The sequence below is a fragment of the Triticum aestivum genome, chromosome 1A (assembly GCF_018294505.1).
Source record: "Triticum aestivum cultivar Chinese Spring chromosome 1A, IWGSC CS RefSeq v2.1, whole genome shotgun sequence".
NCBI lineage: Eukaryota > Viridiplantae > Streptophyta > Magnoliopsida > Poales > Poaceae > Triticum > Triticum aestivum.
Window position 1 is genome coordinate 140,707,719 of NC_057794.1, and position 27,659 is coordinate 140,735,377.

Below are 27,659 nucleotides of genomic sequence, written 5' to 3' on the forward strand. Positions count from 1 at the left end.
ATCTCATCATGTTACTTTAAATTAATTTTGTTGGGTTTAATGATGTTACTTAATTGGGATTAAGAATGCTGTCAACCATTCTCAATGTTCAACAACCACCATGATAGTTAAATAAAAATTTATTCCTTTGCAGTAGGGAAAAATTGGCTTTTCGCAAAAACATATAACCATAGAGCTTTTCCACCAGCCATATATGCATGTAGTGATAGCCATTGTTCATCATTCTCTATGGTGTGAATTTGCCAGTACATTCAATGTACTGACCTTTGTGGCTGCAACGTCTCATGTTGTAGGATTTCTTACGACGAGTAAGTGATACGTTAGGGTTACGATTTCTACACTCAACTTTGTCGTTGGTGTTGATGGGAATCCACAACCTTGTTACTTCCGCTATTTTGGATTGAGGTAATAGTATTTACGTTACTTTTTACATGTGATTTACCTCTATTATAAATCATCAAGTACTGTGTGTGTCAGCATACCGATCCAGGAATGACACTTAAGCACAGAGACTTGACCGTCTGAGGTCGGGTCGCTACACTATGGGCCCCCGTTTGCGATGATTCCAACTCCCAAAAATCACATATATTCCAAAATAATTTTGCATAAAATTTTATTTCACTTGGACTTCGTTTGATATGGATTTTCTGCGAAACAAATAACATGCAAAAATAGGAACTGACACTAGGCACTGATCAATAGGTTAGTCCAATAAATCATATAAAATGTTGCCAAAAGTATGTGAAAGTTGTATAATATTGGCATGAAACAATCAAAAAAGATAGATACGACGAACATGTATCACCAGACATGTTCCAAGCAACCTCCCAATAGAAAGGCACTTAGCACTCAAAGGCTACTAATGAGGATAAGAGGAATGGTCTCGGTACGCTCCCCTAGGAAACCGATAGATTTCCGAAAGACTAGGCAGCCCTTGGAGTACGAGCGTGAGTATAGATCAAAGGTGAGGTGCCCGATAAGGATCAGTAGGGTAGCCCACCCATGTTTTGTCTCTTCAATTTAACCTCTCAACTCGAACTATATAAAGTGTGTTGAGTAGACCACAAGGGAGACATACTTGAAAGAACCTATATGATGTGGAGCATCCTTCCATCATCTCCATGGACTCTAGACCAACATATCAAGCACCACGCGGACCTGTGACAAGAACTAGAGCACGCGCAATGGAAACCGAGGTAAACTCCTTCCTAATGGACATGCATATGGACACGAGTGGAACTTGGCCACTACCTCACCAAAATGCAATATGTATCATTAGATACGAAGCGGAACACTCCCAAGAAGCTTAGGATCGTCACCAAGGAGTAGGCGAAGCACCCCAAGACCTTGAGGAACAAGAAGAAGCCCCAAAGGAGCAGGACAAGAAGTCCCAGGTGAACTCGTGTGCACGGCCCCCTGAGACCCCATGCCCATGGGCTACATAGGGAGCTACCATTGTAGCACCCCGTGTGCACGGCCGTGTACCGTGTCCCGTGCGCACGGGCCCTACGGGATGGTCGGCCGATGCTGGGCTATTGGCCTCCTCTTCACCCACTTCATCCCCATGCCTATAAATTATGTACCTAGGGTTATGTTTACGGTTAACAAAGACATATGCAAGGTATTTTGAGAGCTTTGCTCCTTCTACCACTCCATTGGAGATCAAGACCTCTTAGGAGAGGATCCACTTGTGGATTTAAAGACCTCCTCTTAGAGAAGACTACCATCATCAAGACCTCATCTCTTAGAGTGGGAAGAACTCTACCTAGTGCTTGTTTCCTTTGATTATGCTTGTAATCTTGTGGATCTATGTGTTTGATATTCTAGTGGATGCGTGATTGGGGTTTGTTGGAGTGAATTCATCTTTGTGTTCTTGGTGTTCATCCATTTCCCCCCTCCAAGTGTAAAAAGATCCATCTTAGGGTTTCACCCTACAACATCTTGGTATCATGAGCAAGGTTGATTCACATCTTGGAGTCCCTACCCCCCATTTTCTAGCTTGATTTTGTTATTTTTTTGTCCTAATTCGAAAATCCCCACCAAAAAGAGCCCCAAAAATTTTCTTGCAATTTGTTAGGTCTTGTGAGACTTGGTTGTTTTGATCCACGAATTTCGTGTTTGACAAGTGGATCTACCCCTTACCACCTTTCCCCACCCACCTAACCATCGATTTTGGCCGGATTTTGCAAATCCTTAGGTGTTCTTGAGTTTCCAGAACACCCCGTGTGCACGGGCCATCGGGACCCCGTGCACACTGGCCTCACTTATCCCGTGTGCACGAACCATACACAGCAGTTCGCCCATTTCCTGTTTTCCATGATTTGGCCTTTCTACTGATATGTCTCCAACGTATCTATAATTTTTTATTGTTCCGTGCTATTATATTATCTGTTTTGGATGTTTTATATGCATTAATATGCTATTTTATATTATTTTTGGGACTAAATTATTAACCCAGAGCCCAGTGCCAATTTCTGTTTTTTTCCTTGTTTTTGAGTTTTACAGAAAAGGAGTATCAAACGGATTTCAAATGGAATAAAACTTTTGCGAGGATTTTTCTTGGACTAGAAGACATCCACGGAACTTGGAGATGAAGTCAGAAGAGTCCTGAGGGCTCCACAAGCCCTCAGGGCACACCCTAGGGGGGCAACCCCTATGTTGTGGGCCCCCCGGGAGTCCACCGACCTCCCCCTCAGCTCTATAAATTCACAAATATTCCCAAACAACCAGAAGCGTCCACCAAAATACTTTTCCACCACCATAACCTTCTGTACCCATGAGATCCCATCTAGGTACCTTTTCCGGCATGCTACCAGAGGGGGATTTGATCATGGATGGCTTCTACATCAACTCTATTGCCCTTCGATGAAGCGTGACTAGTTTACCACAGATCTACGGGTCCATAGCTAGTAGCTAGATGTCTTCTTCTCTCTCTTTGATCCTCAATACCATGTTCTTAGAGATCTATCTGATGTAATCTTCTTTCGCGGTGTGTTTGTTGAGATCCGATGAATTGTGTATTTATGATCAGTCTATCTATGAATATTATTTGAATCTTCTCTGAATTCTTATATGCATGATTTGATATCTTTGTATTTCTCTTCAAATTATCGGTTTGGTTTGGCCAACTGGATTGGTTTTTCTTGTAATGTGAGAGGTGCATAGTTTTGGGTTCAATCTTGTGGTGATCTCACCTAGTGACAAAGTAGGGGTAGCGAGACATGTATTGTATTTTTGCCATCAAGGGTAAAAATATGGGGTTTTCATCATATTGCTTGAGTTTATCCCTCTACATCATGTCATCTTGCTTAAGGTGTTACTCCGTTCTTATGAACTTAATACTCTAGATGCATGCGGGATAGCGGTCGATGTGTGGAGTAATAGTAGTAGATGCGGGCAGGAGTCGGTCTACTTGACATGGACGTGATGCCTATATTCATAATCACTGCCTTGTATATCATCATAACTTTGCGCTTTTATGTCAATTGCCCGAGAGTAATTTGTTCACCCACCGTATTATTTTCCTTGAAGAGAGAAGCCTCTGGTGAAACCTATGGCCCCCGGGTCTATTTTCCATCATATATTTTTAGACCTATAAACCAAAAAAACTCAAAAATATCTCGCTGCAATTTATTTACTTTTACTGTGTTTCATGTTTTAGTAATCTTTTATATCTATCTCTATCTCACCTTTGCAAGTGATCGTGAAGGGATTGACAACCCCTTTATCGCGTTGGATGCAAACGTTTGATTGTTTGTGCAGGTGCATAGATTGGAGACTTGCTTGTATCTCCTACTGGATTGATACCTTGGTTCTTAACTGAGGGAAATACTTATCTCTACTTTGCTGCATCACCCATTCCTCTTCAAGGAAAAAACCAATGCAAGCTCAAGAAGTAGCAGGAAGAATTTCTCGCTCCGTTGCCGGGGAGATCTACATCAAACCTACCAAGTACCCATCATAAACTCTCATCTCTTGCATTACATTATTTGCCATTTGCCTCTTGTTTTCCTCTCCCCCACTTCTAAAATGTTTTCTGAAAAATACAAAAATATTTGCCTTTTTATCCGCCCGTCTTCCATTCGTCTTTTCGTTTGCTCATGTGCTAGATCGGGTTGTTTCCATCATGTCTAAATCTGGGGAGGTTATCGTTGAAAATTTTGAGAATATTGCTAGAAAAAATATTGAGGAAAAAATCGATCCTTGTTCCTTATATCACGAAACTAAAACCCCTCCTAATTATAAAGCAAAAACTTTTCATGTGGGAGACGGTAATATTATTGGGAAAAGTGTCTGTAACGCCCCGGATACAACTTTCCATATTTGTACTCTGACTCTTGCCTTTTCCGCGGAAGCGATATGATTTTCCCTTCATGGTTGGGTTTTGTCTTCGTTTTGCATTTTGTTCATGTCATGCTTATCATATCATGTCATCATGTGCATCGCATTTGCATACGTGTTCGTCTCATGCATCCGAGCATTTTCCCCGTTGTCCGTTTTGCAATCCGACACTCCTACGTGCACCGGCGTTCCCCTTTTGCCTCTTTTCACGTGCGAGTGTTAAACTTTCTCGGAATGGACCGAGATTTGCCAAGCGGCCTTGGTACACCACCGGTAGACCGCCTGTCAAGTTTCGTGCCATTTGGAGTTCGTTTAATACTCCAACGGTTAAGCGGGGATCCGTAAAGGCCTCATATGTGTTGCAGCCCAACACCCCTCTAAAGTGGCCCAATAACCCATCCAAACCCCTCCATCCTCTCGGCCGTTCGATCACGATCGAGTGGGCGAAAACCGCACTCCATTTGGACATTCCTAACTCCCTCTACCTATATAAAGGTCTTCCCCGTCCAATTTTCAGGCGAAACCCTAGATCCAATCCTCCTCCGCACCATCGGACAACTTCCCCGCCGCCGGACATGTCCGCCACCATCTCCTCGCCCAATAGAACGCCGCCACGTGGCCTCCCATGACTTCTCTCTCCCCCTGTGCCACCGCAGCCCGCCGGGGCCTAAGGCTGGCCCGCCCCGGGCGCAACCGGACCCGACGGGCCGCGCCCGCCTCCGCCCGCGACCTTCCCCAAGCTCCGCCGCCTAGCGCCGCGCCCCACCACCCGCCGCCGGCCGCCGCCATGCCCGCGCACCGCCGCCCGCATCCGGCGTCGCCGCGCACGCCCGCGCCAGCTCGGCCCCGCCGCCTCCTCGTCACGTCGCCGCCTCCTCGTCGCCGGCCATCGCTGGAGTGTGCCGCCTCGCCAGCGTCATCCTCCATTGCCGGACCTGGAGGTGGACCAGATCCACCAGGCCACCGAACCAAACGCCCGCGCCTGTCCTTGGATCTCTTCGTCCCGGGACCTACTCGTCCAGTTTTCGCAGGGTAAAATTCCACGAAGTCCCAGATCTGATAAGTTTTATGCCTCTGTCCATCATGCCATAACTCCTCATCCGTAGCTCCATTTTGCATGCATGATATATCAAAATGTTCATCAGGGTGTGCTCTTCATTTTGTTCCATTGTGTCATGCTTGTTTGAGTCCATCTTGATGCCCAAATCGTTGATGCAAGAGTGCTAGAAAATGTTAGGTGCTGATTCTTAGCAAAGTATGAGCATTTGTCATTTTTGCTACATTTATTGTGTGCTGCATATGAACATGCGCTCTACATGTGTTTTGGGCTATGTCATGCCATATTTACAGGGGTGTATGCCATGTATTTTTGTGGTCAATGTGGTGACTAGCAAAAGCATGCAAAGTAGCTCTCGTAATATTACTGTTTTCAGGGACTTAGAATTTCACTAAGTCTTTGCTCTGTTGCTATTTTTATGCCATGTATTCATGTTGCTACAGTGAGATCCATGCTTATTTTGAGTATCTTCAGTAAGGATGATTTGGACATATGGTTGTGCTCTATCCATCCATGTCCCCTTTTGCATTTATGGAGTGCTCTAGCATGACTTAATCTTGCTCTACTTTTGCTATAAAATGTTCCTGGCAGATTGTTTACGTGTTAATCAGTTTTGCCAAGGTTTTTGTAGTTGATCCAAGCATGCTATGTACTTGTTCTTGCCATGGTTAGCTTCATGAACATGTATTCTTGCTAGTGATATGCTTAGCTTGTCATGCAATGCCTTGTGACGAGTGAATCAAGCTCGAAAATAGGCCTTCATAATTCTGTTTATGCCATGTCCAGTTTTCTGCTAAGTCTGAATCTGTTAATGAAACTTGCTATGTTTACATGGGTGCCATCATATTTTGTGTGCCCTTTTGGCTTATGGTCAGTAAGGGACTCTTGTTCTATGCTTTGAGTAGATTCATGACATGCCTTTGTTTACTATGATATGATCCTGTAGCATGTTGTTTACTTGCTCTAAACATTGCTTCCTGATGTTAACTCCTGGCATGTTGTGATTTTCGCTAAGTCTGAGATGCTGATATCTTTTGCACTTTTGCCATGCTTGTTTGAACCCGTTCTTATGTGATTTAGCCATAGCTCAGTGTTCATCTTTTGTCAAGCATCTTGAGTAGATCCCTTCCATGTGCTTTGTTGTTGGAGTGCAGTAGCTTAGTATCTTGTTGCATTCTAGATGGTATCGTGCTGTTAATCGCAGAATTGTGCCATTCTTGTTTTGCTTGCCATTTGCAAACCGTGCATCTGATTCTGGTGATCTTTATATCGATTTCGACCAAAATCAACTCATCTTTCCATCGGCACACTTGGTTTTCCAAGTTGATGCCTTGATCAATCTTTGCCTTCCGGAGCTTGCATATGCATTGCATATCACATCCTGCATATCATGCCATGTTTTGCATCATGTTGCTTGCGCTTTGCACCGTGGTTGATTGTGGTTTCCTTTGCTTGTGTTCTTGCCTTGGGTAGATCCGGGAGACGAGTTCATGATCGAGGAACCCGTTGAGTACGCTTACGAGGATCGAGTTTTTCGTCAACTCGGAGAACTTCGCAGGCAAGATGACCATACCCTCGAAATCACTTCTATCTTTGCTTGCTAGTTGTTTGCTCTTTTGATATGCCGCGATACCTACCACTTGCTATATCATGCCTACCATATTGCCATGTCAAGCCTCTAACCCACCTTTCCTAGCAAACCGTTGTTTGGCTACGTTACCGCTTTGCTCAGCCCCACTTATAGCGTTGCTAGTTGCAGGTGAAGATGAAGTTTGTTCCATGTTGGAACATGGATATTGTTGGGATATCATTACTATATCGTGTTTACTTTAATGCATCTATATACTTGGTAAAGGGTGGAAGGCTTGGCCTTATGCCTGGTGTTTTGTTCCACTCTTGCCGCCCTAGTTTCCGTCATACCGGTGTTATGTTCCTTGATTTTGCGTTCCTTACGCGGTTGGGTGTTATGGGAACCCCTTGACAGTTCGCTTTGAATAAAACTCCGCCAGCAAGGCCCAGCCTTGGTTTTACATTTGCACTAACAACCTATCACCTTCCCTTGGGTTCTGCAGACTCAAGGGTCAACTTTATTTTAACCCCCCCCGGGCCAGTGCTTCTCTAAGTGTTGGTCCGAACCGAGTAGACTGTGGGGCCACCTTGGGGCAACTTGAGGTTTGGTTTTACTCATAGGATGTATCATTCGGTGTGCCCTGAGAACGTGATATGTGCGACTCCTATCGGGATTTGTCAGCACATCGGGCGACTTTGCTGGTCTTGTTTTACTATTGTCGAAATGTCTTGTAACCGGGATTCCGAGTCTGATCGGGTTATCCTGGGAGAAGGAATATCCTTCATTGACCATGAGAGCTTGTGATGGGCTAAGTTGGGACACCCCTGTAGGGTTTTGAACTTTCGAAAGCCGTGCCCGCGGTTATGGGTAGATGGGAATTTGTTAATGTCCAGTTGTAGAGAACTTGACACTTAACTTAATTAAAATGAAACAACCGAGTGTGTAGCCGTGATGGTTTCTTCTCGGCGGAGTCCGGGAAGCGAACACGGTTCTTGTGTTATGCTTGAACGTAAGTAGATTCAGGATCACTTCTTGATCACTTCTAGTTCACGACCGTGCTTTGCTCCTCTTCTCGCTCTCATTTCCGTAAGTTAGCCACCATATATGCTAGTGTTTGCTGAAACTCCACCTCACTACCTTTTTCCTACCCATAAGCTTAAATAGTCTTGATCTCGCGGGTGTGAGATTGCTGAGTCCTCATGGCTCACAGATACTTCCACACAGTTTGCAGGTGCCGATGATACCAGTGCAGGTGACACAACCGAGCTCAGGTGGGAGCTCGATGAAGACCTTTTCATTGTTGTGTTTCCTTTCCGGACGATCAGTAGAGAGCCCAGTTGGGGCGATCGGGGATCTATGCATTTGGGGTTCTCTTTCTTTATTTTGGTTCTGTAGTCGGGCCTTGATTGTATTCTAGATGATGTATGTGTAACTTGTGTTTGTGTGAAGTGGCGATTGTAAGCCAACTCTTTATCCCTTTCTTATTCAGTACATGGGATGTGTAAAGATTACCCCTCCTGTGACAAACCTACCATGCGGCTATGCCTCTAAGTCGTGCCCCGACACATGGGAGATATAGCCGCATCGTGGGTGTTACAGTGTCATTCAAGAATTCTTTGATTATACGGGAACAATGTCTATTAATAAGATATCTATTCTTCTTGATACAAATTGTTATGTGGGTGCTATTTTCATGCTCATCGATAAATTGGAGAGAAAATTTGTGCACATCCATCCCGCTTTGCAAAAGGTGTTTTACGAACTCCCCATTACTAATTATCCTAAAGCCAAAAAGATTGCCACTATTATCCTTATGCGGGAATTTGATTTTATAATACAAGAGGCTAGGGAAACTTTTCCTTTCTATAATAAAGATATTGAACAACCCCTGATTGAATAAATTCTCCATGATAAAGAAACTTTGCATAGCTTGGAATCTATAGATTATCAATCTTACAGTGACAATCTTAGGAGGAGAGTTCCCTACTCAGAAATTAACCAAACTATCTACCTTGAAACTTATGATAAATTTGATTGGATAACTAGGGTAATTTATGTAGGATTCAATGATGATTGGTTAGAATAGATGATTAGGCAACCTATTAAAAATGAGATACGAGTTTTATATGATGATATCTATGGAGATGATTCGGACTATGGGTTTATCAATGCCAAGGATACTAATCAGAGTCCTTTCCATGAATTGAGTTCACCTATTAGAAAGGAAAGGAAAGAAAATAAAGATTTGCTAAGAATTTTTTTTGGAAGATTTGATTAAGAAGGAGTTGCATGACAATGCCTAGGTCTATGTTTTATACCTAGCTAGTAGGGGCGTTAGACAATAGCGCTTGTTGGGAGGCAACTCAATTTTATTATTATGTTTTTGTTTTTTTGTTCTATTTTGCAATAAATACACACTATTACCTCTATAGCAATTGTATTTTGGTGTTTAAATTAGTGTTTGAGCCAAGTAAGACCTTTGGGATGGCTTACGGTGATAGTAGATTTGATCTTGCTAAAAAACAGAAACTTTTGTGCCCAGAAAAATAATTTTAAAAACCACAGAAGCGTTCTTTTGATCTGGATTTTTCACACAAGATTTATATACAAATTTCCCATGTTGTCCTAATTTTTCAGAATTATTGGAGTTACATAAGTATTCGAAGTTTTCAGATTGCTACACACTGTTCTGCTTTTGACATATTATGTTTTCTATTTGTTGTTTGCTTATTTTGATGAATCTATGGACAGTATCGGGGGGGGGGGGGGGTATGAACCATGGAGAAGTTGGAATGCAGTAGATATTACACCAATGTGAATAAAGAATGAGTTCACAACAGTACCAAAAAGTGGTGATTTATTTTCTTATACTAACGGATCTCATGAGTTTTCTGTTGTGAAGTTTTTAAGTTTTGGGTAAAGATTTGATGGACTATGGAATAAGGAGTGGCAAGAGCCTAATCTTGGGGATGCCCAAGGAACCCCAAGGTAATATTCAAGGACAACCAAGCATCTAAGCTTGGGGATGCCCCGGATGGCATCCCCTCTTTCGTCTTTGTCTATCGGTAAATTTACTGGAAGCTATATTTTTATTCACCACATGATATGTGTTTTGCTTGGAGCGTCTTGTATGATATTAGTCTTTGCTTTTTAGTTTTCCACAATCATCCTTGGTGTACACACCTTTTGAGAGGGACACGCATTAATCTTGAATCTTTAGAATACTCTATGTGCTTCACCTATATCTTTTGAGCTAGGCAATTTGCTTTAGTGCTTCACTTATATCTTTTTAGAGCACGGCGGTGGCTTTATTTTATAGAAATTTCTGAACTCTCATGCTTCACTTATATTATTTTGAGAGTCTCTCTAAACAGCATGGTAATTTGCTTAGGTTATGAATTTAGTCCTAATATGATGGACATCCAAGAGGGATATAATAAAAACTTTCATATAAAGAGCATTGAATACTATGAGAAGTTTGATTACTTATGATTGTTTTGAGATATAAAGATGGTGATATTAGAGTCATGCTAGTGAGCAATTATGGATTGGTATAAATACTTGTGTTAAAGTTTGCGATTCTCGTACGTAGCATGCACGTATGGTGAACCGTTATGTGATGAAGTCGGAGCATGATTTATTTATTTATTGTCTTCCTTATGAGTGGCGGTCGGGGACGAGCGATGGTATTTTCCTACCAATCTATCCCCCTAGGAGCATGCGTGTAGTACTTTGTTTCAATAGCTAATAATTTTTTGAAATAAGTATGTGAGTTCTTTATGACTAATGTTGAGTCCATGGATTATACGCACTCTCACTCTTCCACCATTGCTAGCCTCTCTAGTACCACGCAACTTCCGTTGGTGCGTTAAACCCACCATATACCCTTCCTCAAAATAGCCACCATACCTACCTATTATGGTATTTCCATAGCCATTCCGAGATATTTTGCCATGCAACTTCCACCGTTCCGTTTTATTATGACACATACCATCATTGTCATATTGCTTTGCATGATCATAAGATAGCTAGCATGATGTTTTCATGGCTTTTCCGTTTTTTCATGTCATTTGCTACGCTAGATAATTTCACATCCTAGTACACCGCCGGAGGCATTCAGATAGAGTCGTATTTTGTTCTAAGTATCGAGTTGTAAGTAAATAAAAGTGTGATGATCATTATTAGAGCATTGTCCCCATGTGAGGAGCGGATGATGGAAGCTATGATTCCCTCACAAGTTGGGATGAGTCTCCGGACTTTACAAAAATAAAAGAGGCCAAATAAGCCCACCAAAAGAATGGGAGAAAAGAGAGAAGGGGCAATGCTATTATCCTTTTTCCACACTTGTGCTTCAAAGTTGCACCATAATCTTCATGATAGAGAGTCTCCTATGCTTTCACTTTCATATACTAGTGGGAATTTTTCATTATAGAACTTGGCTTGTATATTCCAATGATGGGCTTCCTCAAATTGCCCTAGGTCTTCGTGAGCAAGCGAGTTGGATGCACACCCACTTAGTTTCTTTTTGAGCTTTCATAAACTTATAGCTCTAGTGCATCCGTTGCATGGCAATCCCTACTCACTCGCATTGATATCTATTGATGGGCATCTCCATACCCCGTTAATATGCCTTGTTGATGTGAGACTATCTCCTTCTTTTTGTCTTCTCCACAACCACCATATTCTATTCCACCTATAGTGTTATATCCATGGCTCACGCTCATGTATTGCATGAAAGTTGAAAAAGTTTGAGAACATCAAAAGTGTGAAACAATTGCTTGGCTTGTCATCGGTGTTTTGCAGATTTAATACTTTGTGTGATAAAGATGGAGCATAGCCACACTATATGATTTTGTAGGCATAACTTTCTTTGGCCATGTTATTTTGAGAAGACACAATTGTTTTATTAGTATGCTTGAAGTATTATTGTTTTTATGTCAATATTAAACTTTTGTTTTGAATCTTATGGATCTGAATATTCATGCCACAATAAAGAAAATTACATAGATAAATATGTTAGGTAGCATTCCACATCAAAAACTCTGTTTTTTTCAATACCTACTCGAGGACGAGCAGGAATTAAACTTGGGGATCCTTGATACGCCTCCAATGTATCTATAATTTTTTATTGTTCCATTCTATTATATTATCTATTTTAGATGTTTTATATGCATTAATATGCTATTTTATATTATTTTTGGGACTAACTTATTAACCCAGAGCCCGGTGCCAGTTTCTGTTTTTTTCCTTGTTTTGAGTTCTACAGAAAAGGAATATCAAACGGAGTCCAAACGGAATAAAACTTTCGCGATGATTTTACTTGGACCAGAAGGCATCCACGGAACTTGGAGATGAAGTCAGAAGAGTCCCGAGGGCTCCACAAGCCCTCAAGGCACGCCTTGGGGTGTGACGCCCCCGATTCAATCGTACACTAATCATGCACGCAAATGTGTACGATCAAGATCAGGGACTCACGGGAAGATATCACAACACAACTCTACAAATAAAATAAGTCATACAAGCATCATAATACAAGCCAGGGGCCTCGAGGGCACGAATACAAGTGCTCGATCATAGATGAGTCAGCGGAAGCAACAATATCTGAATACAGACATAAGTTAAACAAGTTTGCCCTAAGAAGGCTAGCACAAAACTGGGATACAGATCGAAAGAGGCGCAGGCCTCCTGCCTGGGATCCTCCTAACTACTCTTGGCCGTCGTCAACGGGCTGCACGTAGTAGTAGGCACCTCCAGTGTAGTAGTCGTCGTCGACGGTGGCGTCTGGCTCCAGGGCTCCAGCATCTGGTTGCGACAACCAGGAAGAAAGGAAAAGGGGAAAAAGGGGGGAGAAAGCAACCGTGAGTACTCATCCAAAGTACTCGCAAGCAAGGAACTATACTACATATGCATGGGTATATGTGTAAGAAGGCCATATCAGTGGACTGAACTGCGGAATGCCAGAATAAGAGGGGGATAGCTAGTCCTATCGAAGACTACGCTTCTGGTCACCTTCGCCTTGCAACAGGCAGAAGAGGGTAGGTCGAAGTCCTCCAAGTAGCATCGCATAGCATATCCTACCCGGCGATCCTCCCCTCGTATCCCTGAGGGAGAGCGACCACCGGTTGTATCTGGCACTTGGAAGGGTGTGTTTTATTAAGTATCCGGTTCTAGTTGTCATAAGGTTAAGGTACAACTCCAAGTCGTCCTGTTACCGAAGATCACGGCTATTCGAATAGATTAACTTCCCTGCAGGGGTGCACCACATAGCCCAACACGCTCGATCCCATTTGGCCGGACACACTTTCCGGGGTCATGCCCGGCCTCGTAAGATCAACACGTCGCAGCCCCACCTAGGCAAAACAAAGAGGCCAGCACGCCGGTCTAAACCTAAGCGCGCAGGGGTCTGGGCCCATCGCCCTGAGCACACCTGCACGTTGCGTGGGCGGCCGGAAGCATACCTAGCCTAGTGGCGTTCCAGTCCAATCCGGCGCGCGCCGCTCCGTCGCTGACGTCTGAAGTGCTTCGGCTGATACCACGACGTCGGGATACCCATAACTACTCCCACGTAGATGGTTAGTGCGTATAGGCTCGTAGCCGACTCAGATCAAATACCAAGATCTCGTTAAGCGTGTTAAGTATCCGTGAACGCCGAACAGGGCCAGGCCCACCTGTCTCCTAGGTGGTCTCAACCTGCCCTGCTGCTCCGCCACAAAGTAACAGTCGGGGGCCGTCGGGAACCCAGGCCCACCTCTACCGGGATGGAGCCACCTGCCCCTTCAGCCCCCAACTCCGAACAATATCACAGGTAATGTAACAGTGTAAAGTATATAGTATATGCCCGTGATCACCTCCCGAAGTGATCACAGCCCAGTAGTATAGCATGGCAGACGGACAAGAGTGTAGGGTCACTGATGAAACACTAGCATCCTATACTAAGCATTTAGGATTGCGGGTAAGGTATCAATGACTGTAGCAGCAATGACAGGCTATGCATCAGAATAGGATTAACGGAAAGCAGTAACATGCTACACTACTCTAATGCAAGCAGTATAGAGGAGAATAGGCGATATCTGGTGATCAAGGGGGGGGCTTGCCTGGTTGCTCTGGCAAGAGAGAGGGGTCGTCAACTCCGTAGTCGAACTGGTCAGCAGCAGCGTCGGTCTCGTAGTCTACCGGAGAGGAGAGGGGGAAGAAATAATGAATACAGAGCAAACAAAGCATCACAAAATATAACAAGGCAATACGCGGTGTTCGGTGTGCCCTAACGCAGTAGTAGGTGATACCGGTGAAGGGGGGAAAACATCCGGGAAAGTATTCCCGGCGTTTCGTGTTTTCGGGCAGAGGAGCCGGAGGGGGAAAGTTGCGGGTTCGATAGGTTAGGGGTGTGTGGCGGACGAACGGACCGTGTATCCGGATTCGTCACGTCGTTCTGAGCATCTTTCATGTACAAAGTTTTTTCATCTGAGCTACGGTTTATTTTATATTAATTTTAAAAGATTAAAATCATTTTTAGCATTTATTTAAATATTTTAATCCAACATTATCCAGAACAGTGCACGCTGACGTCAGCATGACGTCAGCAGTCAACAGAGGCGTTGACTGGTCAACTGACATGTGGGTCCCGTTTGTCATTGACTGTTTAGTCTAATTAATGTTTAACTAATCTAATTACTGTTTAATTAAACTAATTAGTTAATTAGGTTAATCTAACTATGATTAATTAACTTAATTAATTCCTTAATTAATTAATTAATTTAATTATTATTTAATTATTTAATTATTTTTATTAATATATTTTTTTTAAACGTTTCTGGGGCTGTGGGCCCCAAGTGTCATTTGCCCAGGGGGCCGATGCGGGCACGGGCGCGTGGGTGCCTGATACGGCACCCGCCCAGGCCAACCGCGGTGGCGGGGCTGGCGGGGCACGGTGGGGTGCCGGCGACGCAGGGAGGCAGGGGGCGTGCGCTCGTGGAGCCGGGCAAGGACGGCGACGAGCGGGCACGATGGAGGCGGGGCCGCTGTGAGCGCGGCAGAGGCGCGGGCCCGGCGCGTCGAGCGCGCACGCGGGCGCAGGCCAATGGCCGCAGGGGGTAGAGGGGCTCCGGGGTGCCGGAGCACGGCAACGGGCGGGCGAGGCGGTGTGGTCCGGTGACCAAACTCGGCCACGGCGGGTGCGGTGGGTAGAGGAGGCAGCAGCAGCCATGGAGCAGGGGCACGGGGCGTGGGATGGTCGAGGGAGCGGGGCGAGGGAGCCGTGAGCAGGAGCGGGCAGAGCACCGTCTCGGTCGCGGGTGTGCGAGTGCGACGAGCGGCCGGAGTGGGCGGGCACGACGTCGGTCGCGCGGACGAGGCCGTGGCGCACGGGGCAGAGGGAGGAGGAGGGCACGGCCCTCACCAGCGTTGGAGAGCAGAGGGGTCGGCGAGGCTCGTTGGAGCCGTCGAGGTGGAGGCGAGGCAGCGACGGTGGAGCGGCGCCGGGCGACGAGGTCCTCGGGCAGCAGCGCATGGCGGCGCTGAGAGCGGCGCGCCGTCCAGATCGAGTCGAGCGAGGAGTCGAGGAAGGGGCTGCGGGGACGAGGCAGGGCGGCGGGGTCTAGCGACGGCGTGGAAGAAGACCAGTGAGGGAGGTCCGGCGAGGCGGGCTCCGGGCGCGGGGCGGCGTCGGGCGACCTCCTCCTCTCGATCCCGATCCAATCGGGGGAAGAGGGAGGGGGAGATATTTTCGGGGGAGTGGTGTCGGTGGCGGAGTGGGTCTCACCAGGTGGGGGAATAAGGAGAGGGAGTGGGCCGGCCTGTAGGTTGGGCCGGGTGGGCCGGTCGGGCGGCCTGGTGGGTTGGCCCAGTTGGGGCCATGGCCCCAGGGGGTTTGTTTTTTTTTCTTTTATTTTCTTTTCTGTTTATTCCTAGTTTCTTTTAATCTTTAGTTTTTACAAAAATCACCACTGGTACCTAAAGTAGTATTTATAAACAAACTGCTGTCACATCAATTCTTAACCCATAATAAAATATTTTTAATATTTAATAAAATCCAATAGGTATTTGTTTAATTGTTTTCACTACTGTTTTAATTAGTTTAGAGCCCTTAAACATTTTATCAAGGTTTGGTTTCTCCATCGTATTTACACCTGATTTATCTGACCCACCTTGAACATTTTGGTTTCATTGTTTGAAAACTTTTATTATTTGCCTTTATTTTAAATTTGAATTTTGAACTGGGTTTCGAACTACGCGGGTTTATCAACAGTAACCGAGGTGACGTGGCATCATTAGCGGAGTTTCACTGTAGCTTAATTATCCGGGCGTCACAATTCTCCTCCACTACAAGAAATCTCGTCCCGAGATTTAAGAGGGGAAGTGCAGGGAAGGGATTAGGTTGCGAAATTCTAACGAATCTTCTCAGTCTTGGTTGTTCTTCTTGAAGAGGTCGATCCATTACCTTGACATCATCATTTCTCTGCTACAGGTCATCATGGTGATGCCGCCCTTTTCTCGGGAACTCCAACGTACTTACGAATAGGTAAGGGGGTATTCCGGCAGAACGAACCTATGCAAGGTTGACTATCTGGTAGCTAACATAGGGGAAGGTGGCGGAAAGTAACTCTCGAACTGGAACTCAAGAAAATATCGAGAGCAAGTAAGAAGGTACCATGAGAAGTTTCAAGCGGGTAGGCAATCATCCGATGCCTGAAACAAAGTGTAAAAGGGGTCCAGAGCAATGGTAATAAGTTTTGTGTCTGATACCAGAATAGATCAACAGGCAAGTGGCCCGTGAATTACATACAAAGCCAAGCACGAGGAATAACTTTGACAACAGTTGTACAGGAGAGTCAGGTTTCGTTCCTGGGACCTGTGGGTTATGGGCCCACCATGTGGGTTAAAAGTAGAAAGGGGGGCTGACATCTTGTACGATCACGATAGCAAGGCATGTCAGAGAGTAGCATGCCAGTTATGTCGGCAACAATGTCGGTACCAAGGGCGAGGGATGAAGAGAACCATTTTCCTGCTTGTTGAACGAGACGGACCAGTAGGCAAAGTTCTCGTCCATCGCTGGTTACCGGAATGTCATCAACAAAAGTAACAGGGTCTTACTGACAGAATTGTACAACAAGGTGTTTACATAAGCGGAAAATATTACTTCTCAGATCATATAGATCACAAGAAAGGTTAAACCAACAATGGAAGGAAAATATGATCATCAGATTAAACAGAACAATGGAAAGGAATATGTGTTTAAACACATATTTCAGGGGTATATCCTTCCTAATAACAAGCAGAGCATGATATCCATGACAGGATATAAAGTAGAAAACCATTTAGGTAAGGGGGAAGGAATCTCATGATATTACCCATACAACGGTGTTAGGATAAGTGATAAATAAAATTTAGCATCGTGCTTCAAATGTTCCTGTTGAAAATCGGAGTACCATTGACATGCTTCGAGATAGCATTGACATGGTCTTCAGGTGAAGATCAGACTTTGGAAACACGAAGGATCCATCAGGAATAACTTGTAGAATAAGTCTTACAATTTCCTCATGGACGAATGGATAACCTTGCTGAAAAGGGAAACTATAACAATTGGGCCTCCAGCCAGGTGTGCTAGGCATGACATCACCTTACCGGGTCACATAAGGACCATTGTTGTAACTCATTGGAAATATGTTCCAACCATCATATCTGACCTAGATTCAGATCTGATTAGTGCCAGGATACCTCCGACTTAGTAAGCCTGAGAAGAAAAGGTGCAACACAATTGACGAGATGACAATGTAAGGTTCTCGGGAAATGAACTATGAAGTGATTTCCGTTAACAAGAGTTCATCATTAATCCAAGGAGAGGACAAAGAGGTGTCTGGTGAACTCAACGGCAATTCATCGAGATTTCCAAAAGATGGATTTCCACAATTAAGTGAACAAGGAGATAACCTTTGCCAGATCAAATGATATAAGGAAGTATGCTCACGGAAAACATACACAATTAAACATTGGTTGAAAGGTGCGCCCAAAATATGGGTTGGGTTGCACGACCAATGTTAGAATGGTGATTCAATAATCAATAGTTTAAGAACGAACGACCGACCATTAACTTCAAGGCAATAGGGTTGCTAGAAGTGCAGAATCCAAACAACACCGTTCACTTGTTGGTACCCCGGTTGGAATCAACACGAGGACCAAGAAAGAATGGTGATGGTGAGAAGTATCATGATACCAAGAATTCTTGAGAGGTGGTGAAATTCTCACAACATTCTTGACAAAAAGTGATGGTAATACTTCCGAGGTAAGGAAGATCAACTGCTGGGTAGCAGTGATCTCAAGGTTTACACAAAACGCGAACAAGTTGTGTTGAACGGAAGGCAATAAAGTGGTCGATGAGAACAGGAATCATCGAGGGGCAAGGATGGTATTACCCATCATGAATTCAATTGAATTCCTGGAAGAGCTGATAAGGTTGATGATGATCACGACACAATTGTCGAGAGATTTCATGCAGATGTAGTCAATCAACGACGACATCAAGTCAAAGGAATGATGAAGCAAGAGGTTATTGGAACCACAGTTACGACACAAACTCGAACTCAAGCTTGTTGTTTAAGGTGAAAGGGTATGACGAGGAAAAATCGACGTAAGGTTAGTTCATCGTCGAAAATTGGTGCTCCGAGAATAAGGACCAGGTAGCACCGTTAGAATCGTCACGACAATGATATAGCCAAACAAGCTAGGAATGGCGTGATCGGGTACAAACTCGTACTTATAGAAGCTTACTGAAGAGTTGTCGAACCGTAGAGCGGACTCGGTTCAGTTATCGGTGTCTTTGAGTGTTCAATAACTCCGAGCCCATGAAAAATTGTAATCGGTGAGTATGTAGTACTTGATGAAGAACTCATAAGAAATTATGCAGTTCCAAAATAATCTCGAGATACCAGGTGGTAATACTCGACGACAGATCAAACTAGAAGTTGAACTGGGGTATTGCTCTATAGAAGACAAGTGCTTAAACTTGCACAGGACATGATATTTAAAGGAGAACATGGTCAGAACCACGATTGCAAAAAGGCCAGATCTTAGATATAAGATGAACTTATACCAAGGGAATAATTGATTTTAAAAGAAGCTTCGATGAGAAGATGTACATCGTGTCCATGGGCATGAACGCAAAGTTCAAGGTCGACTCCCACTTCTCCAATGTATAACCTCCCATTCACTTCTCGCTTTGATAGAGGCATTAGTGTTGAAAGTGTTACCTGGTGTAATACCAGATGAGTATGACTCGTGAAAACTTTCGAGTTCACACATATTAAGGAAGGCATGCGTTCAACCCGTCAGGGTATCGTGGAAACATATACCACAAGCTTCAATAGTAAATATCACAAGCTCGAAAGTAGAGCAAGGTTGAGAAAGTAGATGATACAATTTACCAAAGGCATTATGTATCCAAGGGAAGGCTCACAAGGTTATTGAATATGAAGGGCGTTGTCAAATAAAATCCAACAAAGGATCTGGTGGTCCACAAGGGATCTGACGTGAGCATCGGTACTCAACTAGAGGAAGAAGATTGCAAGGAGATCAGATTATAGAAACAACTGACTAACTCAATTGTCAAATGCAAAGGGATTATGATTTCCAAGTCAAGGGATCAGAAGCAATGCTCTGAGTAGGGATGGATAAGTTGAATAGCCTTAGGGTACAATCAAAGACAATTGGGTTGGTCGAGAACCAATTCCAGTAAAAGAATGGCAGCTCAGCCGGAAAAGTAATTTATAAGGATCAATGATGATTGCGTGTACTCGCAAACATATTGAGTCAACAGACTCAAAATGGTAATGACAAGGAATGTCAATATGACTACGAGACTTATGGGATTATCCATAATGCAAGCAAGCAAGAATTTCAAGAGCCAAAGGCCCCAAGGAATTTCGGAAGATCGAATATTATTTTGAAGACTTTCGTGAAACACATGAACAACTGGGGATAAGCGGTTACTCGACAAGTGCGAGAATTATCCCTAGGGGTATTCAGGTGACAAGGAATTGCAAGACAGTAGGCACAAGATATTCTCGGATCAATAGAGAGAATTTCGGGGTATCTTGTAATAACAAGATCAACTGAGAATAAAAGTAAGAACGTCAAGTGTATGTATTTATCCATAGGGATATTTCGATGGTAGGGAATTACAAAGGCAACGGGCACAAAGTCTCAAAAGAGTTTCGGCGAGTAACTTCGAAATCTTCTGGTGTAGCCGGCAATCACCTGGACTGAAGGGGCTCTCCGGGAGAAAGTATTTTCGAGAACCTAAAGTCAGATTTTAGTAAAAATCGTTTAACCCGAATAGAAGAGATGTCAGAGTCCCAGAGCATAGGTCGAGGAATAAAAGATCCTACTACCACCCAATGGCGACGTGGGCCCGTAAGGCACACAGCCAAGTTAGTAAAAGTTTTGCAATGTCTAGACTCGACTTCGGCCAAGGAGTTGGAAGGGGGATTCCTACAGGCAGTCGGCTCTGATACCAACTTGTGACGCCCCCGATTCAATCGTACACTAATCATGCACGCAAATGTGTACGATCAAGATCAGGGACTCACGGGAAGATATCACAACACAACTCTACAAATAAAATAAGTCATACAAGCATCATAATACAAGCCAGGGGCCTCGAGGGCTCGAATACAAGTGCTCGATCATAGATGAGTCAGCGGAAGCAACAATATCTGAATACAGACATAAGTTAAACAAGTTTGCCTTAAGAAGGCTAGCACAAAACTGGGATACAGATCGAAAGAGGCGCAGGCCTCCTGCCTGGGATCCTCCTAACTACTCTTGGCCGTCGTCAACGGGCTGCACGTAGTAGTAGGCACCTCCAGTGTAGTAGTCGTCGTCGACGGTGGCGTCTGGCTCCAGGGCTCCAGCATCTGGTTGCGACAACCAGGAAGAAAGGAAAAGGGGAAAAAGGGGGGAGAAAGCAACCGTGAGTACTCATCCAAAGTACTCGCAAGCAAGGAACTATACTACATATGCATGGGTATATGTGTAAGAAGGCCATATCAGTGGACTGAACTGCGGAATGCCAGAATAAGAGGGGGATAGCTAGTCCTATCGAAGACTACGCTTCTGGTCACCTTCGCCTTGCAACAGGCAGAAGAGGGTAGGTCGAAGTCCTCCAAGTAGCATCGCATAGCATATCCTACCCGGCGATCCTCCCCTCGTATCCCTGAGGGAGAGCGACCACCGGTTGTATCTGGCACTTGGAAGGGTGTGTTTTATTAAGTATCCGGTTCTAGTTGTCATAAGGTCAAGGTACAACTCCAAGTCGTCCTGTTACCGAAGATCACGGCTATTCGAATAGATTAACTTCCCTGCAGGGGTGCACCACATAGCCCAACACGCTCGATCCCATTTGGCCGGACACACTTTCCGGGGTCATGCCCGGCCTCGGAAGATCAACACGTCGCATCCCCACCTAGGCAAAACAGAGAGGCCAGCACGCCGGTCTAAACCTAAGCGCGCAGGGGTCTGGGCCCATCGCCCTGAGCACACCTGCACGTTGCGTGGGCGGCCGGAAGCATATCTAGCCTAGTGGCGTTCCAGTCCAATCCGGCGCGCGCCGCTCCGTCGCTGACGTCTGAAGTGCTTCGGCTGATACCACGACGTCGGGATACCCATAACTACTCCCACGTAGATGGTTAGTGCGTATAGGCTTGTAGCCGACTCAGATCAAATACCAAGATCTTGTTAAGCGTGTTAAGTATCCGCGAACGCCGAACAGGGCCAGGCCCACCTGTCTCCTAGGTGGTCTCAACCTGCCCTGCCGCTCCGCCACAAAGTAACAGTCGGGGGCCGTCGGGAACCCAGGCCCACCTCTACCGGGATGGAGCCACCTGCCCCTTCAGCCCCAACTCCGAACAATATCACAGGTAATGTAACGGTGTAAAGTATATAGTATATGCCCGTGATCACCTCCCAAAGTGATCACAGCCCAGTAGTATAGCATGGCAGACGGACAAGAGTGTAGGGTCACTGATGAAACACTAGCATCCTATACTAAGCATTTAGGATTGCGGGTAAGGTATCAATGACTGTAGCAGCAATGACAGGCTATGCATCAGAATAGGATTAACGGAAAGCAGTAACATGCTACACTACTCTAATGCAAGCAGTATAGAGGAGAATAGGCGATATCTGGTGATCAAGGGGGGGGCTTGCCTGGTTGCTCTGGCAAGAGAGAGGGGTCATCAACTCCATAGTCGAACTGGTCAGCAGCAGTGTCGGTCTCGTAGTCTACCGGAGAGGAGAGGGGGAAGAAATAATGAATACAGAGCAAACAAAGCATCACAAAATATAACAAGGCAATACGCGGTGTTCGGTGTGCCCTAACGCAGTAGTAGGTGATACCGGTGAAGGGGGGAAAACATCCGGGAAAGTATTCCCGGCGTTTCGTGTTTTCGGGCAGAGGAGCCGGAGGGGGAAAGTTGCGGGTTCGATAGGTTAGGGGTGTGTGGCGGACGAACGGACCGTGTATCCGGATTCGTCACGTCGTTCTGAGCATCTTTCATGTACAAAGTTTTTTCATCTGAGCTACGGTTTATTTTATATTAATTTTAAAAGATTAAAATCATTTTTAGCATTTATTTAAATATTTTAATCCAACATTATCCAGAACAGTGCACGCTGACGTCAGCATGACGTCAGCAGTCAACAGAGGCGTTGACTGGTCAACTAACGTGTGGGTCCCGTTTGTGATTGACTGTTTAGTCTAATTAATGTTTAACTAATCTAATTATTGTTTAATTAAACTAATTAGTTAATTAGGTTAATCTAACTATGATTAATTAACTTAATTAATTCCTTAATTAATTAATTAATATTATTATTTAATTATTTTTATTAATATATTTTTTTAAACGTTTCTGGGGCTGTGGGCCCCAAGTGTCATTTGCCCAGGGGGCCGATGCGGGCACGGGCGCGTGGGTGCCTGATACGGCACCCGCCCAGGCCAACCGCGGTGGCGGGGCTGGCGGGGCACGGTGGGGTGCCGGCGACGCAGGGAGGCAGGGGGCGTGCGCTCGTGGAGCCGGGCAAGGACGGCGACGAGCGGGCACGATGGAGGCGGGGCCGCTGTGAGCGCGGCAGAGGCGCGGGCCCGGCGCGTCGAGCGCGCACGCGGGCGCAGGCCGATGGCCGCAGGGGGTAGAGGGGCTCCGGGGTGCCGGAGCACGGCAACGGGCGGGCGAGGCGGTGTGGTCCGGTGACCAAACTCGGCCACGGCGGGTGCGGTGGGTAGAGGAGGCAGCAGCAGCCATGGAGCAGGGGCACGGGGCGTGGGATGGTCGAGGGAGCGGGGAGAGGGGGCCGTGAGCAGGAGCGGGCAGAGCACCGTCTCGGTCGCGGGCGTGCGAGTGCGACGAGCGGCCGGAGTGGGCGGGCACGACGTCGGTCACGCGGACGAGGCCGTGGCGCACGGGGCAGAGGGAGGAGGAGGGCACGGCCCTCACCAGCGTTGGAGAGCAGAGGGGTCGGCGAGGCTCGTTGGAGCCGTCGAGGTGGAGGCGAGGCAGCGACGGTGGAGCGGCGCCGGGCGACGAGGTCCTCGGGCAGCAGCGCGTGGCGGCGCTGGGAGCGGCGCGCCGTCCAGATCGAGTTGAGCGAGGAGTCGAGGAAGGGGCTGCGGGGACGAGGCAGGGCGGCGGGGTCTGGCGACGGCGTGGAAGAAGACCAGTGAGGGAGGTCCGGCGAGGCGAGCTCCGGGCGCGGGGCGGCGTCGGGCGACCTCCTCCTCTCGATCCCGATCCAATCGGGGGAAGAGGGAGGGGGAGATATTTTCGGGGGAGTGGTGTCGGTGGCGGAGTGGGTCTCACCAGGTGGGGGAATAAGGAGAGGGAGTGGGCCGGCCTGTAGGTTGGGCCGGGTGGGCCGGTCGAGCGGCCTGGTGGGTTGGCCCAGTTGGGGCCATGGCCCCAGGGGGTTTGTTTTTTTTTCTTTTATTTTCTTTTCTGTTTTATTCCTAGTTTCTTTTAATCTTTAGTTTTTACAAAAATCACCACTGGTACCTAAAGTAGTATTTATAAACAAACTGCTGTCACATCAATTCTTAACCCATAATAAAATATTTTTAATATTTAATAAAATCCAATAGGTATTTGTTTAATTGTTTTCACTACTGTTTTAATTAGTTTAGAGCCCTTAAACATTTTATCAAGGTTTGGTTTCTCCATCGTATTTACACCTGATTTATCTGACCCACCTTGAACATTTTGGTTTCATTGTTTGAAAACTTTTATTATTTGCCTTTATTTTAAATTTGAATTTTGAACCGGGTTTCGAACTACGCGGGTTTATCAACAGTAACCGAGGTGACGTGGCATCATTAGCGGAGTTTCACTGTAGCTTAATTATCGGGGCGTCACATGGGGGGCCTGGATTGTGGGCCCCTCGGGGGTCCACCGACCTCCCTCTCAGCTCTATAAATTCACAAATATTCCCAAACGACCAGAAGCATCCACCAAAATACTTTTCCACCATCGTAACCTTCTGTACCCGTGAGATCCCATCTAGGGACCTTTTCTGGCACCCCACCAGAGGGGGATTCAATGACGAAGGGCTTCTACATCAACTCTATTGCCCTTCCAATGAAGCGTGGGTAGTTTACCATAGACCTACGGGTCCATAGCTAGTAGCTAGATGGCTTCTTCTCTCCCTTTGATCCTCGATACCATGTTCTCTTCGATGTTCTTGGAGATATATCCGATGTAATCTTCTTTTGCAGTGTGTTTGTCGAGATCTGATGAATTGTGGATTTATGACCAGTTTATCTATGAATATTATTTGAATCTTCTCTGAATTCTTATATGCATGATTTGATATATTTGTATTTCTCTTTGAATTATCGGTTTGGTTTGGCCAACTAGATTGGTTTTTCTTGCAATGGGAGAGGTGCTTAGTTTTGGGTTCAATCTTGCGGTGATCTCACCCAGTGACAAAGTAGGGGTAGCAAGACACGTATTGTATTGTTGCCATCAAGGGTAAAAAGATGGGGTTTTCATCATATTGCTTGAGTTTATCCCTCTACATCATGTCATCTTGCTTAATGGTTTAATCCATTCTTATGAACTTAATAATCTAGATGCATGCTGGATAGCGGTCGATTTGTGGAGTAATAGTAGTAGATGCAGGCAGGAGTCGGTCTACTTGACATGGACATGATGCCTATATTCATAATCATTGCCTTGGATATCATCATAACTTTGCGCTTTTCTATCAATTGCTCGACATTAATTTGTTCACCCACCGTATTATTTTCCTTCAAGAGAGAAGTCTCTAGTGAAACTTATGGCCCCCGGGTCTATTTTCCATCATATATTTTCAGATCTATAAACCAAAAACCCAAAAATATCTTGCTGCAATTTATTTACTTTTACTTTGTTTTACGTTTTAGTAATCTTTTATATCTATCTCTATCAGATCTCACCTTTAGATGTTACCATGAAGGATTGACAACCCCTTTATCGCGTTGGGTGCAAGTGTTTGATTGTTTGCGCAGGTGCATGGATTGGAGACTTGCTTGTATCTCCTACTGGATTGATACCTTGGTTCTTAACTAAGGGAAATACTTATATGTACTTTGCTGCATCACTCTTTCCTCTTCAAGGGAAAAACCAACGCAAGCTCAAGAAGTAGCATCCACCACCACTTTCGACCTTCAGCAATATTTATTGTGAGTGTTTGAGCTTTGGAGTTGCGGTTCTCTCGTGTCCTAAGGTGTTTCGGCTACTTAGGCGCGATTTTTCTTCATCATCATCGCCACTTGTCATCGGCTTGGACTCCACTTCGACATCGACCACCCCGTCTTCATACCAACCATAAGCAAGGATGGTAACCCCGACGACACCATTGTTTTACCCTTACCATTACCTTGATAGCCTCGAGCCTCTTTTGCATAGCTGACCCATCGAGACTGGCAAGTTGATAATTGTTGGGCCATGCTTATAGTGCACCTTTAGTGTTACGTCTCTCCCGTGCATATACTACTTGTTATCTCGCATTGTGGCTCGCATATCAAGCATTGTGGCATAGTCAAAAAAATCTTTTAAGCAAAAGAAAAAGAAGAGAAGCAAGAGCTTGTAAGCAATAGCATTGAGCCAATTTGCCTAGTTCATCATCTCGGTTCATACATGCTTAAGCATATGTGGGATAGTAGAAGACTCGTTTCTCTATTAGGTTGGTGCATTAGCGTATCTAGCCCATTAGAGCAATCGAGCTAGTGTCTCTCTAGTATCCGTACAACAAGAGCATTTCCATGGTTCCACCTCTTAGAGCTCATTCCTTGGTTGTGCGGATCCTATCTATCTTCCGTGTGTGTGTTACTAGTGATATCCTTGGGTTTGATTTATTTGTCTTACTTGTGATTTGTGCATCTTTTCAACGTTTTGAACATCTTGACTAACATTTTCTTGAATTATTTGTGCCACTTCCTAACCGAGATCCTCCATAAGCCTTTTACTTGTAGGTGTGAGAAACAGACCCCGATACCAATTCTACTATTATAGCATCACGTGGTATCGTACTTGATACATCCACAATCTTCGGAAAAGGTAACTTTGGTTTTGTTCTCTCATTTTCCTACTCACCACCACTTCCACATGATGGATAGGCCTACTTCTTCGGCGAACCCGCTCTTCGAGGATCAAGATGATGAAAGTGACTACGTCACCAAGAACCGCTTCTTCACCACGCAACGAGCTCTACATCAAGAGAGTGAAGCTTTGGGTGATGGCATCGAGCAACTCGCCACCAACCTACGACAATCGGAAGCAAGACAACAGGACTATTTGGACGCCAAGCTCTCCAAACAAATGGACGAATTCCGCAACATGATTGTGAGTCGCGCGTCTTCCTCAACCTCTTCTCCAAGACAGCGTCACTCAAGTTGCCACTCGTCGTCATATTCCTCTTCCGATGCGAGTCCTCCTTGACACGACGACACTCAAGACTGCCAAGTGCAAGAAAACCATTCCATGGCAATGGCCTACAAGACCGAGTCCGAGCACATGAGAAGGCGCGACACCAAGAACGAGAAGCCATGGATCAAGAACAACTACCACCACATAGTCCACATCAAGCATCTCAAGATGGCGATGCAATCTGGAAAGAGCAACAAAGTCGTGAAGCTCAAGCTCAAGCGGCTCAAGATGCACTCCGAGAGTCCACTCAAGCCGTCGCCCAACGCAACCATCAAGTGTGTGAACAAGAATAAGCACTTCATCAAGCATGACGAGAAGAAGCCGCCTGACGTGAAGAATAACCAGAACGACAAAACCGGGCACATATGCCTCGACATCCTCTACCCCAAGAGTGTAACCACGACGAAGATCCTCCTCCACGTCAAGAGCGACACCAAGCCGATCGAGTGCTTGAAGACCCTCTTCCACGCCAAGAGCGGCATCAACATCGTCACTATGATGAAGAACTCCGCTATGGCAAGCTCAAGTTCACCATGCCCAAGTTCTCCGGAAGCAATGATCCCGAGGAGTATCTCTCATGGGCATTGAAAGTTGACAATATATTCCATCTTCACAACTATGACGAGGAAAAGAAGATCGCCATCGCATCCCTCGAGTTTCAAGACTACGTCCTCATTTGGTGGGAGCAAGTGATCAAGCGACGCCGCGAGAAGGACGAGCCACCCATCACCACTTGGAC